A 16841-nucleotide genomic window follows, 5' to 3' on the forward strand; every position below is an offset into this window, starting at 1 on the left:
GAGAAATATAAAATAAAAAATGCAAATTCTCGAGTATAACATTTTTGCAATATATATATATCGATATTGAAAGGATTAATTCTAAAATGTATGTAGAGCTTGATCAGTGTCCTGAATTCAAATTAAGGAATAAACCTCTTATCTTTGGAAATTTCATTGCTTTAACATCATCTAAAGAGGATAACACTGATGTTAACAGAGTTGCCCAAGGGATGAAGTGGATTTGACGCTGTGATAGAAGGACGTTGGCATTTCGATTAACTGTAACTTTTGTCCCAGTTGGAAGTGCATCTACGGCCTCAAATATATATCTATAGATTAAATATATATTGATATTAAAAATTCCTCTTTTTTTACATTTACTTTTATTACTTCATTGCACTTCCGTTTTGAAAAAGTTTAATTTAAAATAAAAAAAAAATTATCTGGAACAATGAAACGTTTCACTATAGTAGCAAAAGTTTTATTTGTTACAGTTAAATCTTTCGCTAGCCTAGTGAAACCTTTCGCTGTTTCAGGTAAATTATTTTCCATGCATGTAGAATATAGTCAAGTTTCCAACAAAAGCGATTATGTGAATTCTTTTTTGTAATTGAATTTTTACGGTTCAATTGGATTTTTAAAAAAAAGGAAAGGAAAAAAAAACCTTCTTTGAGAAAATGAAAATTGCCTGTCATTTCAAATCGTCTATATTGAAGACACTTATACCACTCTTTTTAAAATGGGAATTTTTTTTTCATTACATTTTCCATTTAATCCCCTCCCCCATGCGTTATCTCTTTTTTTTTCTTTTTTTTTTTTAGATAAGTACTCGACATTTGATTTTCGATAAACTTTTCTTATTTGGTCATTTGTGTCTGACTAAAACCAACTTGCACTACTTATAGAATTACAAAAGCTTAAAAAAGTTTAATTAGAAATTTACTTTTACTACTGTTCTTTTAATTTATTACGTCCGACTAATAATAAGTTGTACTACTGATAAATTACAGAAATTTAACGAGGCTGATTAAATATTTACTTGTACTACTGAAAAAATTAAAAAAAAAAGTTTAGAAAATCTGACTAAATATTTACTTTTACTACTGATTTTATAATTTAATAATTATATCTGACTAAAACCGATTTAGTCTACTTATAAAATTACAAATAATTATAAAGTCTGATGAAATATTTACTTTTACTACTGATTTTATAATTTAATCATTACGGATGACTAAAACAGATCAAATCTACTTATATAGAAATTTACTGAAAAAAATACTAAACATTTACTTTTATTACTGATTTTATAATTTAATGTCTGACTAAACCCGATTTAGTCTACTTATAGAATTATAAAAAAAATTATAAAGTCTGACGAAATATTTACTTGTACTACTGAATTACGAATTTAGTTATTATGTCTCACCAAAAGCGATATTTACTACTAATAACATTACCAAAATAAAATTTGAAAGTCTGATTAAATATTTACTTTTACTACTGTTTTTATAATTTAATAATTAGGGCTGACTTAAACTGATTAAATCTACTTATATAGAAATAAACTGAAAAAATAGAAAGTCTGACAAAACATTTACTTTTACTACTGATTTTATAATTTAATGTCTGACTAAACCCGATTTAATCTACTTATAGAATTATAAAAAAAATTATAAAGTCTGACAAAATATTTACTTGTACTACTGAATTACGAATTTAGTTATTATGTCTGATCAAATGCGATTTATACTACTAATAACATTACCAAAAAAAGTTTGAAAGTCTGATTAAATATTTACTTTTACTACTTATTTTATAATTTAATCATTATGGCCGACTATAGCCGACTTTTACTACTGATAACATTCCCCCCAAAAAAAATTCAGAAGTCTGATTAAATATTTACTTTTACTACTGAGTTTATAATTTTATAATTATGGCTGACTAAAACAGATCATATCTACTTATAAAGAAATTAACTGAAAAAATAGAAAGTCTGACTAAACCAAAAACGATTTTTACTACTAATAACATTACCAAAAAAAAATTTGAAAGCCTGATTAAATATTTACTTTTACTACTGATTTTATAATTTAATGTCTGACTAACCCCGATTTAGTCTACTTATAGAATTATTAAAAAAAATTATAAAGTCTAACGAAATATTTACTTCTACTACTGAATTACGAATTTAGTTATTTTGTCTGACCAAAACCGATTTGTACTACTACTAAACTTTACAAAATAAAATTCGGATGTTTGATTAATTATTTACCTGTACTACTGATTTTATAATTTAATAATTACGGCTGACTAAAACCGATTTAGTCTACTTATAAAATTACAAAAAATAGAATGTCTGACTAAATATTTGCTTCTACTACTGATTCGATAATTTATTAATTACGTCTGACTAAAACCAATTTAATCTACTTATAAAATTACAAAATCTAACTAAATATTTACGTCTACTGCTGATATATTTATAAAAAATTTTTATAAAGTCTGACTAAATATTTACTTTTACTACTGTTTTTCTAATTTTCTAATTACTATTTTTTTTTCTAGATTCGTGATCATGGACATTTTTGAAGCATGCATTATTTTCTAATCGGTAAGTGTTTCAGTGCTTTTATATAATTTTCTTTTTTTTACTAACAGCGTTAATTAATATTTTATTTTACACCTTGAATCTCTATAAAATAACACACAATTTGGAAATTTGTCACCTAGACAAATAATTATATAGATTCACTGCAAAATAATGTCTTATTAAAAGACAACATGTTCTTAAAACATTTTATACGGAAAAAAATATTTACCTAAAAACAGCTAAAGGTTTCTCTAGAATAGCGAAAGATTTAATATTGAAACAAGTAAAATTTTTTACTACTACAGTGAATAATTTCGTTGTTGCAGATAAATCTTTTGTATAATATATCTTTTCATTAATTTTTCTTTTTTATTTAAATTTCTTACAATAATTCTAAATAATATACACTAAACTCTCGATAAATGAATAATTGCAAATTTTTTAGCTTTAAATAAACGAAAAATGCCAATAAAATTGCATGGACCTTGAAATTATTTTAGAATTGTGCTTTTTAACTTTATAAATATGAAATGAAGAGAATACGAAATATCCAAATAAGTTCAATATGAATACAGTCGTACTATATTATTTTTAACTTGGAGTTTGTTCAGTGAAATAGAATATTATTTCTTGCGATGATTTAAATATATATATATATATATATATATATATATATATATATATATATATATATATATATATATATATATATATATATATATATATATGTATATAAATATATAGACGTCATACTGTGTTTTTCAATACATATTTAGAGAGAAGAATTGTCATGGGTTTGACTGTTATATATTTCGGATGAAAGTGATGAAAACTCTTGTTTGCAGTTGAGTGTCGCAATTGAACGGAAATATTTAGATTAGAAAACCGCAAACTAAATGAAAACTGGGGTTCGTCGCATCGATTCGAATGAAATATAACCGTTGTGGCAATTTTCCGAAGCGGGTGTGACATTTAATTTTTGAAACTTCACTTCATCGAGTTAATTGCCAATGATATTTCATGTTGCAGTTTTCTCTTTATTTTTTTTATTTTTTTTTTTTTTATTTTTTATTTTTTATTTTTTATTTTAACAAGGAATTTTGCAGAATCCATAGAATTATCCTGGTGGAAATATCTCTTTTTTTCAATGCATTGCGGGATAATCATTTTAAATAGAATATATATATATACTATATGAATGAGTGCAATCGAACTCGGGAGAAACAATAGAAAATTTTAAATAGAGAATAGAATTCATTATTAGCGAGAAATTTATACTTTTATTATTATCTATTCATTTACATAAATATAATGTGCATTCAATGGCGGGTTAGTATATTTCCAAACTTTTGTTTTCGTATTATTTATTTTTATAACTTGGTTTAAATTTTTTTAAAAAAAATTTTTATAAATGAATATTTCTTGAAGCTTTATTTTTTTTTAAACATTTTAATTAAGTGCAATGTTTCACAGTATGACGTCATCGATTGATTCTGTAAAAACTGACAGTTAATTTTTTTTTTTTAATTAAAACAAAGATGAAATGAAAAATTTTATGTCGAAAAAAATTATGTTTTTCATTTTTAAACTTTTTTTTGATATTTTTTTCTCAAATAATTTTTATTTCTAAACACTATTATTTTTTAAGAAAAATCTATAAATAATAGACAATGAAATTATTAAAATCAGATTTTTTTAAAAAAAATAATTTTCTTTTTATTTATAATTCTGAATGCAATGTGTGGCTTTAAATTTTGATTAATTATTTTAATTTTAGTAATGAAGCCAATAAAGTGTTATTAACATAATTATTGATGTTGATTCAATTAATCAAATGTATTTTATAATTAATTAATTAATAATTGCTTTTGAAATATTATACAGTATGATTTCGTTTTTGTAATATTCAATGAATTAGAATTTAAAAATTATGAAAACGATTTTATTTTTTGAAAAAACGATTTTTGAGTGTAAAATTTTTTTTAAATTTTGTAACAATATTTCGGATTATTATTAATTCATTGGAAAATGTGACATCGAAAATCGCTTATTCTGCAGTTTAGTAAATAAACTGATCCTCTCTCGAAACAAAAGTTTCGTTTATTTAGGAAAAGTGATATATGTATTCGGAGCAGTAGATTAAATTGAAAATTCACTTTACAAATACAATGTCATCACAATATATACATATATATATATATATATTTCGTTGATGCGTTTTATTTTAATTTTTATTTATATATTAAAATATAACAGCGAAATATATATTTTTTTTATTTTCATTTCTTATTATAAAATTAATATATTCTCTTTTTATTTTCAATTGTTCATTGATTATTAAATAGACGAATGAAAATTTTTATCTTTTTTTTTTTGTTAACAAATTTCATAAATAAAATAATTAAAAATATCAAGCTTACGTATTTTTGTAACTGTTCAAAATTCGTGGAAATTATTTTAGAGGGCACATGAATTCGCGTGACTCACATTTTCGAACTTTTACCCTTCTCTTGAACAAGCGATAAAAACTTTTCAGCCTCCTTTGGACCAAAGCCAAGTAATCTTTATATGATATTTACACATTGTGAATAACGATTTAATGCTTCACAATTTTCATTGTTATATAAAGAAGAGAGAGAGAGAGAAAAAAATCACGTTTTATATTATTCGTGAAGGGCATTGATAAAAAAAAACTATTTTTTTAATAAAATTTTTTTTACATTAATCAGGATGTCTAACGGTCAGGGAAGTCAGGGAAGTCAGGGAAAGTCAGGGAAAAGTCAGGGAAATTTCTGTAAATTTCTACAAAAATTAAATTTTTTTTTGTGAATTTAAAAATTTTTTAATCTAAAAAAACTTGAATGGTTTTTATTACCATTTGTTACTACCATTAGAAATTAATTTATTGTTAAATATGTCAATAACCATATTTTTGTCCAAAGAAAGCAGAAATAAAGTTATTAAAAAGTTAGGGAAAAATAAAAAAATGTCAGGGAGGAGTCAGGGAATTTTTTTCTCAATCCTTGTTAGACACCCTGTTAGTATAATTAATTATTTAATTAATAATTTATTAAATAATTTAATAAATATTAAATAAAATTAACATTTTTCATATTTTTGTTTAGTATTTATTATTATTAATTAAAAAATTTTTGTTGAAAAAACATGTTTAAACAAATATTAACACTGATGAGAATTAAAGATCCAGTTTAAAAGATTCATGAAACTTGATTTATATATAATAATCTCATAACAGGAAATTCTATGGAATAGTACACATAGTTCAGTAGACTTTGTATAAGGCTTCAATAACCATTGAGTATTAAAGCATATTTAACGATTAATAGACAGTTGACTGTTTCTATGATGTTTACTACACCCTCAATTATTCATCAACAAATATTAATTTCCCAGTAAATTTGCCATTTAAGCTGCCACATTTACTATATATTATATATATATATATATCACATAATAATATATACAATTAATTAGTATTACTATTATTGACAAAATAATTGCAAATTAAAAACAAATTAATTTTTTTATAGAAAATTAAAAGATTTTCTTTTAAGAATTTTTTTTTGTTATCAAATAATATATATTTTATTTATTTATTCATTATTTGTTTAAACAAGTTTTTTTGGTAATTTATAATATTTCCTAATATTTAATGCAAATTAACATAGACTGAATGTATAAACAAATAACTATTATAAAAATTTATTATTTCATAATTGTTTAAACAAATAATTTAGTTTAATGATCTAGATTAGTGATCCAGATTAGTTATTTAGATCAATGATCTAGATCACTGGTATTGATTTAAAGATCTTAGGTAATTTTACTGAAAATTGTATATTACAAAAATTTTTGTATTTTAAATAAATAAAAATAAAATTTAATTTAAATTTTCAAAAAATAGATTTAAAAAACAAATGTGTATTTGAAAAAGAAATTATTTTGAAAATCTGGTACATGGCACAATTTTATGGTTCAAGACAGTATATACATATACATATATATTTGTTTTGAAAAGTAAAGCTCGGCTTGTGTGTGCGACCTGATTTCCTGTAAAGCACATTCATATCCGGATTTTGTTGGGAATTTTCGACGTCAGATCTGTGTGTCGCCCCCTCCCCTTCCCTTAGGCTGAATTTTTTTTTTTTTTTTTTTTTTTTTTGACGTAAGCCCAATGTGGATTTTGGACAATCGCCAAGCTCTCTATCTTTTGTCATCGTTCGATATTTGAAAATTCGCCATCTTTTATTCCCTCCTCCGCAATTCATATTATTATTTTTTTTTTAAAAAATTATATTTTATCAGATAAAAATTAATTTTTTCCTTAATGATTTTTAAATTAATTAATAATTAATAATAATAATTAATAATTATCCCAGGTGAAAAAATTAACGTTACTAACGTTACTAATGTTACTAACGTTAGTACCTATAAAAAAATTAAAGAGTTTCTAAAATATATTTTCACAGAAATTTTGCCACTACTTTCCCATTACCACTTTCACTTCCACTTAAACTTTTTATAATTTTCATTCCTATTTCCACTTATACTTTTTCTAATTCTCATTCACACTTTCACTTTCACTTGTTCCAATTTTCATTCCCATTTCATCTTCCACTTTTTTATTTTCATTACAACTTTTTTATATTTTCACTCCCACTTCCATTCCTAATTTTTTAAATTTTCATTATCACTTTCACTTTTTCTGATTTCCATCCATGGTAATTAAAAAAAGTGGAAATGGTTGTGTGAATGGAAATTAGAAAGAGTTTTAGTCGAAATGGCAGTAGCTAATGAAAATTAGAAGTGGAAAAAATGGGAGTAGAAGTGGGAATGAAAATTAGAAAAAGAGAAGTGGGAATAAAAATTAGAAAAAGTGGAAGTGGTAATGAAAATAAAAAAGTGAAAGTGGAAGTGAAAGTGAAAGTGGAAGTGAAAGTGGAAATGATAATTAGAAAGAGTGGAAGTGAGAATGGAAGTGCGAATGAGAATTAGAAAAAGTGAAAGTGGAAACGGTAATGAAAATAAAAAAATGGAAGTGATAATAGAAATTAAAATTATAAAAAGTGCTGGTAAGAACATTAAATACATCCTGGTGGTCGATTTTCGACAAGTTTCTGCAAAAATACAATTTAGAAACATTTTCTTAATTTTTTTATAGGTACTAACGTTAGTAACATTAGTAACGTTAGTAATATTAGTAACGTTAGTAATATTAATTTTTCTACCTGGGTAATAATTAATTAATTATAAAATTAAAAAATATTTTTATTTAATTCTTGGGGGGTAAAATAAGTTTATGTGCCCCTAGTGAGTTAAATAATGTAATTTAACCCTTTAGGAAGTAAAGTAACTTTATGCAATCCTATAGTGAATAAAATGAATTTTTTTCTTTTTGGTTAATTAGTTTTTAAATTTTTAATAAAAAATTATTTCATAATAAACAAAAAAGAAAGAAAATAAAAAGACTCTCCTTTTTTATACTGCATATATATGTATAAGAAAAGCTACCTCGAAATATGTCTAGATTCCTTTTAAATTATTTAGATAGATATGAATAAATTGGATAAATTGTAAACGTAAGGAATGAATAGTACAAGGATTTCTTTAGGATGAAACTTTCAACATGTACATATATTATATATATATATATATATATATATATATATAACATAAAATCTTTATGTATAACGAATAGACTATTCTCTTTAGTATGAAAACCTTTCTGAGAAAACTTTTAAGCTAAAACTCGGTGTATATATGTATATATATATATATATATATATATATATTTAAATATATGTGTTCGCGTTATATACATTCACACATTTTCTGTAGTATGATGACCTAGTATAATCTTTATAAATTAGACAGACATGTCTACTAAGTTTTAAATTTTATGACCAAGCCTCTTATGAATACTAAACACTTGTAAACGATGCAACTTGATGCAAAAAAAAAAAAAAATTCTAAAATTAAAATACAAAAAAAAAAAAAATAGAGAAATAAATTTTTATCAAATTCGAAATTAGGAAAAATGAATATTTTTAACTTTGTGATAAGTGATATAATGTAATAAATTTATTATATTATTTTTTTTATAATTATTTTGTTATGTTTTAGTTTTATTTATCCAAGTTGATATATCTTCTTGATACACTTAATATAAGAGGATATATATATATATATATATATATATATATATATATATATATATATATATATATATATATAGCAAACTCAGTAATCCGCCCTTAGTGAAACTTTTTATCACTTTCCCTACCTACAAAGTGTATCTTTGTCACTTTTTCTTTTTCACGTGCCGCGCCATCCTAATTGATTTATAAATAATAATCGTGAAAAAAAATTAAGCATCTTAAGTAGGAAAATTTGTTTTCTTTTCATTACTGTCGTTACTAAAATTTAAAAAAAATTATTTTATTTATCAATAATTATAATAATAATAATAATAATAATAATAATAAAAAATATTATTATTAATTTATTTGCAGTATAAACGGGCTATTATATCCAATGTGGAAGGATTTCCGGAAAAATTCAGGAAATTACATGTGGAAAATTTCTGGAAGATATTTCCGTATTTTTTCCGGCAAAATTAATTTATTGGAATTTCCGATAATTTTCCGGGAAAAACTCGGAAATAGCTTTCGGAAACTTTTCATAAGTAATTTCTGAAATTTTTCCAGAAATAATTCCACGTGGGATATATTTGATTAACAATAAATAATAAATAATAAATAATAAATTAAGAAATATTATTAATATTAATAAATATTATTAATATTAATAAATATTACACTAAAAATCAAGAAAATTTAATTTACATATTGATTACATAATTTACATTTTTACATAAATGCGTTAGAAATATAAATCTACAATAAATCAGAAACGCAATATCGGAAATTTTCTTTTTTTTTCTTTTTTTAAACTAGATCGTGCTTGAGATAAACCCAATGGTCCATTCCACGTACAAATAACTTGAATTTTTTTGGTCGTTTCCAAGTTCCAGATTCGGCACTTCTTCTCATTTTTTTTTTTTTTTTTTTTTTTTTTTTGGCATAAACTATTCAGTATATTTGAGTATGCAAAGGTAGAATTGGATTTTCCTCGAATCAGATTTTCCCTCATTATGTTGCATTGTGATTTCGGTATACTAAACGATTGTTCAACTCCTAAGAGAGATATAGAGTAAAAAAAAAAAAAAAAATTCTCAATAGCGGTAGAAAATATTTAAAAATTTAATTTTTATTTTATTTCATTTTTTTTTTTTTTTGTTAATAGGGAAATTGTTATTTATTGTAATAAATGATATTCGATATTTTTTCGTCAGTAGTAATATAGAGAAGAATATTTTACAAAGGAAATAAATAAAATTTTCAAAAAGCGTTTTGTTAATGGAAATTCAATATTCCAGTAAAAGTACGATAATTTTTTTTTTTTATTGTACACTACACTCACAGCTTGATAAAATATATATTTCATTTGATTAAAAAAAAAAAATTATTATTATTTTTGCACAAAAATATTATTTGAAAAATTAGAAATAAAAATGGGGGGGGGGGAATTAATTCGAATATGTGAAAAAAGAAAGATAATGTTATATTGTAGCATTCATCAGCTGATTAAAGTCATTTATCATTGACGCAAAATCGAACCAAGGTCTCTCTTTTGCGTTTCATAATAATTGATAGGAGTCTAGGCAAACTCTTTTTGTTCTGAAAATTGGACGCCAAAGTGATATGTATTTGTAGTCGATTGGGTAATTTTGTAAATGGAAAAGAAAAGCCCCATATATATATTGGATAAGATATATATATATATATAAATATTTATTTGGAAAAAAAAGAATAGAAAAAGAATCGCGCAATATTGTTAGTGAGAAAAGGCGACATTGTAGAGGAAAAAGGGGGTAAAGGGGGGGGGCAAAAAAGAGCAAAGCTGACAGTAAAACGATGAGTACATATTACCGACTAAGGAAGAGGGTCATGAAAAGAAATGTAGAAAGAACTTGTTGAAACGAACACCACTTTTGCTTAGTGGAAATAAACTCAGTAGATTTTGAATGACGGTGACACATCTGGATAGAAACTGAGACAGAGAGAGAGAGAGAGAGAGAGAGAGAGAGAGAGAGAGAGAGAGAGAGAGAGAAAGTTCTCTTTGGACTTGGAACTTGACCCCTTTTTGCAAATGACTGCTTCGAGCCTCTACTTTAGGTTCTTACATTATTTAAAAGACATCAGCTGAGATGCTGTCTTTAGTGTGGTCTCATCGTTAAATGCAAAATTGAAATTTTCACGGTTTTGCGTTTTGATAAATTTTGTTTATTAATTCTTTTTTTTCACATTTAATATAATTTTCCAACTAGTAATTACTAACTTTAATTTTTTAAATAATTTTTATATTAAATTTTACTCTCTCAATTAATTAAAAAAAAAAAAATTTTTTTTGTAAAGTTCGAGTATAATAAATCATTATCGCACCGAAAAAAATATATTCTTGTATTAAGAAGAAAATTCCTCTTACAGAATCCTCTTGAATTTTATTCTTAAAACAAGAGTATTACTCTTTAAATGAGAATATTTTCCTCTAATTTCAAGAGGATCGAAACGAAAGGACTATTCTAGAGCATTTCTCTTATATTCAGAATAATCTTTTTAGAATAAAAATAATACTCTTAGAATTTAGAATAATCTTCTATGTTGCCTATTTTTGTAGGTAAAAGAAATTTTTAAGAAAATTTAAATAATTTTGAGGTTATGCTATTTAAAAATTTATTTTATTACGATTTTTATTTATTTTAATTTTATTTGAAAATTTATTTAAAATAAATTTTCAAATTTAATGAATTATATGTTTTGCGCATAAAAATATTATTAAAAATAGATTTAGTTGATTTATTCAAAAAAAATTAAAATCAATTTCAATTTATTTATACTCAAATAGATGTAAATCATGGAATAACAAATTTTATTCCTTTTAATTTTATAGATTATATCTATGACATACAAATTAGATGATTGCATTTTTATTATTTCAGAGTTCTTTTTAAGATGATATTTTCCTCTTAAATTAAGAGGAATAATTTTACATAGAGGACAATCCTCTTAAACCTAGAGAACATCCTTTTGCAGCATATACTAGAGGAAAATATGCATTGAAATAAGAGGAATCTTCTTGAAACAAGAGGATTTTTTTTTCGGTGCGTTTTGATAAATTGAAAAAAATAACTACACTAAAAAAAATTTGATTCAAATACTTTGATTACTTGACTGTTATCAAATAAATATTTACTTGAGTCAAATAATTTTTATTTCAATTTAATAAATTGTATTTGAACCAATAATTATTTTGTATTTGGAAATATCATCCCAAATAATAATTATTTGTTACAAATAACATGGAAAAAATTTTTTTTACTTGAAACAGCGATAAGTTTCACTGGAACAGCGATATGTTTCACTAAAACAGTAATAGTTTTCGTTATCCTAAAGAAATATATCGCTGTTCCAGATAAAGATTTTTTCCGTGAAATATTTATTTATTTAATAATAATCAAGTAACCGATTATTTGAATCAAATAAATTTTTTATAATCACTCACTAAAAATGTAATTATTTCAACGAAAATCAGAAAAATTTCTTTTGTTTTCGTTTTTTGTATATACACTTTAATTATGTAAATGTGTACGCAATCATAAATGTTGTTTATTTTAACGAAACAGTCTTTTGTCAAAGGCGTGCTTTTTCTACAATGTTGTACATAATGAGAGAATTTTTTTTTGTCAAAAGCGTGTAACATCTTGGGCGACTGTTTTAGTTTTTCTTTTTTTTTTTTTCTTTTTAAATGAACGAGACGGAGAATTTTTATCTTAATTTTTTTTTATGTCTAGCTTTAGTATAATCCTTTATTAAATATATATATATATATATCGAAGATCAGTCCTCTGTAGATCTCAGTTTTCACCATGAGACAAATTTAAAAAACAAATTGCCTCCATAAAGGTGTACTCTAGTCAAGCGTGTATATATGTATATATTTCTTGTAAAGAGACACTACAAATTTATGGAAAGTAATACAACGATGGAGACAACGAAGACAGTAAAAAAAAAACTTATATAGATAACTCTACGTGTTTCGCTTGTAAACCGGATCATTTTCTGGACGAGTTTACGTTTTATTTTTTGCAAATATCCAATTTCTTAACGGTATTTCAAATTATAATATTTATTATATTTCGAAAAAAATTCTTTAAATTAAGAAAAAAAAATGTTATATTTATAACAACGAAAATATAGAATTTTGTTAATTAAATTTTCAAAAAAAAATTTGATGAAAAAATATTTTTTTAAGTATTTTATTATTGTTTTTTTTTTTTAACGAAAAAAATCAATTTTTAAACAAAATTTTATTGAATTATAAAATTTTTTAAATTGTCTGTTTCAATTGTCTGACCAGATTTTCTTTATCTACTAAAAAAAAAAAAGACTTACGTCTGACTATAAACTTTCGAATCTACTGCGAACTAGCAGTAAAATTCCCTCTTAACTCTCGCAAAAGAAACTGTAAATTCTTTAAAGTATGGTAATAAAATTTTTCTTTTACTATTTTTCCAAAAAAATTTATTGTATTTTTGTTCGTTCAAATTTTTAATCTTTGGAAAATTGTCAAATTGTAAAATTAGATTTTAAATTTCCACTTGAATTATTTGGGATAAATCTTCTTTGGAGAGGAAATCATATTTTATATTATATTATATTTAATTTAGAATTGAAAAATACGAATTTAAAAAAAAAATAGTTTTTCATTTTGATATAAAAATTAGTTTTCTTCTGCAAGTGTCAATGTTTGTGAAGTAGCAAAAAAATAGTATTGTAAAAAGTTGAATTCTATATATATAGATATTAAAGGTGTACGTGTGAGTGAACTATATTGAATCGGAAAAATAGAACGTCCGAATAACCTCTATACATGGGTTTTTGATTTTCATCTGCTTCCATTCTCAGTTGCCTTTTGTGGGCAGTTGGAGGTTTCTTGAATGGTTGTATAAATTGAGGACGATGGTTCTAGCGTGATAGGATTCTGAATCGAATGGAAAAGACCCCCCCCCCCCCTCTTATTTCTAAGAAATAGAGAGAAGAGGCCCACCACCAACGTCTTTCTGATAAAACTGGGTCGTGTCCGCTTTGATCTTATAAGACTTTAAAGGTCTCATATAAGAAATCATCATCCCCCTTCAGACTATATATATATATATACATACCCCTCCACCATTTCATTATCCCGAAAAAAAACGAAAGAAAAACCTCCGATAATTCCGGCATTGAATTCATATTTTCATTCTTTACAAAAAGCTACTTTTTTTCTCCTTTTCGAATAAATCAGAAATTATTCTCCTTTTATTGTAGAAAATAAATCTATTTTTTATTACAAATTTTAATTGTAATAATTTTATTCATATTTTTTTTTGGAAAATTAATTTGGAGGTTTGGATATCCCATGGATATCTTAGGATATCCACAGGATATCTTCTGGATCATTATATTAGCTTAACAATTTTAACCTTTAAAAATATATGTTGAGATATTAAATATCCTAAGAATATCCCACGGACATCCTGAGGATATCCTGCGATATAATATCCAATAGATATTTTGTGGATGTCTTAGGGATATCCTGTGGATATTCTATGGATGTCCTGTTGATGTCCCACAGACCGGCGGTTTGGATATCCTAGGGATATCGTATGGATATCCTAGGGATATCGTATGGATATCCCAAGATATCCTGGGGACCATTCCAGGATATCGACCATTGATATGGATATCCTAGGGATATCCTTTTGTTATGAGGAAAATTGTTTTTTTTTCAAATAAAACGTCAACTTTAAAGAAAGGTGAAAGATTAAAATAGCTGAAATAATAAAGGAGCAATTTTGGCAAAGTATTCATTGAGAGAGTTCTTGGAAAGTGTGTATGTGTGTGTGACGTAAGAATAGTAAAAGTCATGAGCCAAGTTCAGGGGGAAATTATGCAGGAAAAAAAAAAGTATATTAGAAACTGTGTTGGCGTGCTTCTAGTGTCAAGTTCATTTGTGAGGGGAAAAAAAAATCGGGGTTAAAAGAAAAAGAGGGGGGAAAAAAAACTAGAAGGCAAGAACGGTCAGCCAAGTTGTAAAAATTGGTTCCTATATGATGACCTTAACCTTCGTCTATAACCTCGCGTCGCTCGACAATTTTCCCCTTCGCGTCCTCGCTTCTTTTTCTCTAAAAAAGGAGAAACTATATCTATATATATATATAAAACCCAACTACCGAAAACTCCACACATATATACAAGCAACTCTGACACTGGCGCCAAATTTATCGTTATTACTTTGAAAACTCGCTATAATCTACCCAGAGACAGAAAAGGACGACAATCGCTCTACGAAATACTTTTTTTTTTAAAATATCAACTTCAAAATCCATTTAAAAAAATAATATCACTATTTTAATGTTTTCTAAATAAAATTAAATTTTATTTAAAAAAAAGGTTTTTTTCCATATTTTCTTAATATTAATTAGGAATTAAATATTTTTGCAAATAAAATATTTAAAACAATCATTGGTTGTTATTAGTTTAATTAAATTACGATTTTATTGCAAATGGGTTCTATTCTAGTATTATTATTTTTCCAAGTTAGTGTAGCTGTGTGGTTAGCGTACGTAATTTGTGACTCTAGTGTCCAGGGTTCGATTCCCGTTGGGTGAGAGGTTTTTTATATTTTCAATTAAGTTTATAAACTTGTAAAATTAGAAATGAAAATTTTAAAAAAAGTCATTATGAATTGAATTTTGTAAGAAAATTGAAAACTCGTGAAAATTAAGAAAAAATATAATTAAAGATGGAATAGACGAAGGAGATATAAAAAAAGGAAAATATACCTAAAGAAGAGAAAATAAAATAGAGATGGAATAAACAATGCAAGGGAATTTAAAAAACAAAAAGAAGATCGGGAAAAATAGGATAAAAGATATGAAAAGAAGAAATGGAAAAAAAGAAGGAATAAAGAAGAGGAAAAATAAAGGAAGAAATATGTTTAAAAACAATTTTTAAAAGAAACAAAAATATTAATAAAAGACAAACAAAAGGAAAAAAAATTTGAGGAAATAAATATTACTAAAAAGTGAAATATTTAAATAAAAATGATACAGAAAAAAAAACAAAAGAAAAAAGAAAATAAAAAAGAAAATTAAAAAGAAAATAAAAAAGAAAATTAAAAAAAAATACAAAAAAAAATACAAAAAAAAAAAATACAAAAAATGACATATTTTTCTCGGAGATAACAGTTATTTTTTTCATTAATCGCATATAATGAACGTATATTACCTTTACACGTTCGTTGAAAATTTACTAAAATGCGAAAACTGCACAAGCTAACATTCATGGAGAGCAAATGAATTTGGCTATTACTCTACTGAGAATACTCGAAACCGTGTTGGATGTAATTTTTAACGTCGACAGTCGTATTTATTTTCAACTCCCCTCTTTCATATAAACAACTATATCTTGCCAATGAATAAAAAGCATGTTTTTTTTTTTTTAAATTTTTGTTTTCCGAACAAATTAATTAATAACTTGCAATTAAAATATACTACCCTCAATACAAAACAATATTTTCTCATATACAAATGAAAATGATTTTTCCACACGAAAGTAATAAAAATACATTTTTCGAGATAGTGAAATTTTTTGTTAACACATTTTTTAAATATATTTTTCAAAATGAAAATAAAATAAATAAATAATAAAAAATATTTATTTGTCATGCAAATCCAAAAAAAAAGATGTTATTTCCAAACGAATTTTTCCCTTTGGAACATATATATATTTCTCTTTTTAAACTGGGTGACAAATATTTTAAAGTGTAAAGAAAATATTGTCTAAAATTCCAACTTCTTGGGGTGAAAATTTTCAATACGGTAAAATAAATTCAGAATTTTGTGATGTGTGAAATCTTTCAAATTCAGTGTATGCGATGGTAACGATTTTTTTTTTTTTTTTTGCTTTGTTTACGATCTCATATGTATATATCTAGTTTAGAGAGGAGAATATAATTTTCTTTATAAATTATATATATATATGTATATATCAAATCATGTTCAAGACGCGCTTTATTCCGGACCGCATCAGATGGCGAAAATAACTTTTTATTACGACTTTTATATACGTCTTCGACA

The 16841-nt window shown here is 24.5% G+C and overlaps 1 protein-coding gene and 1 long non-coding RNA gene across 3 annotated transcripts in view; one reads left to right on the forward strand and one right to left on the reverse strand.

The window, feature by feature from the left end:
- The window catches only part of LOC127276649 (uncharacterized), a 218290-nt gene that overhangs the window by 131352 nt on the left and 70097 nt on the right, over window positions 1–16841 (forward strand). Inside the window, exon 7 of the long non-coding RNA XR_007842228.1 lies at window positions 2554–2599. This is a non-coding gene — a long non-coding RNA (uncharacterized LOC127276649). The remainder of the gene's footprint in view (window positions 1–2553; window positions 2600–16841) is intronic.
- LOC127276648 (octopamine receptor beta-3R-like) overlaps window positions 1–16841 on the reverse strand; it is a 110723-nt gene that overhangs the window by 61310 nt on the left and 32572 nt on the right. The window lies entirely within an intron of this gene.

Source organism: Leptopilina boulardi, unplaced genomic scaffold (genome assembly GCF_019393585.1).
Source record: "Leptopilina boulardi isolate dan_hultmark-lab unplaced genomic scaffold, ZJU_Lbou_2.1 LbouV2_150, whole genome shotgun sequence".
Classification (NCBI taxonomy): domain Eukaryota; kingdom Metazoa; phylum Arthropoda; class Insecta; order Hymenoptera; family Figitidae; genus Leptopilina; species Leptopilina boulardi.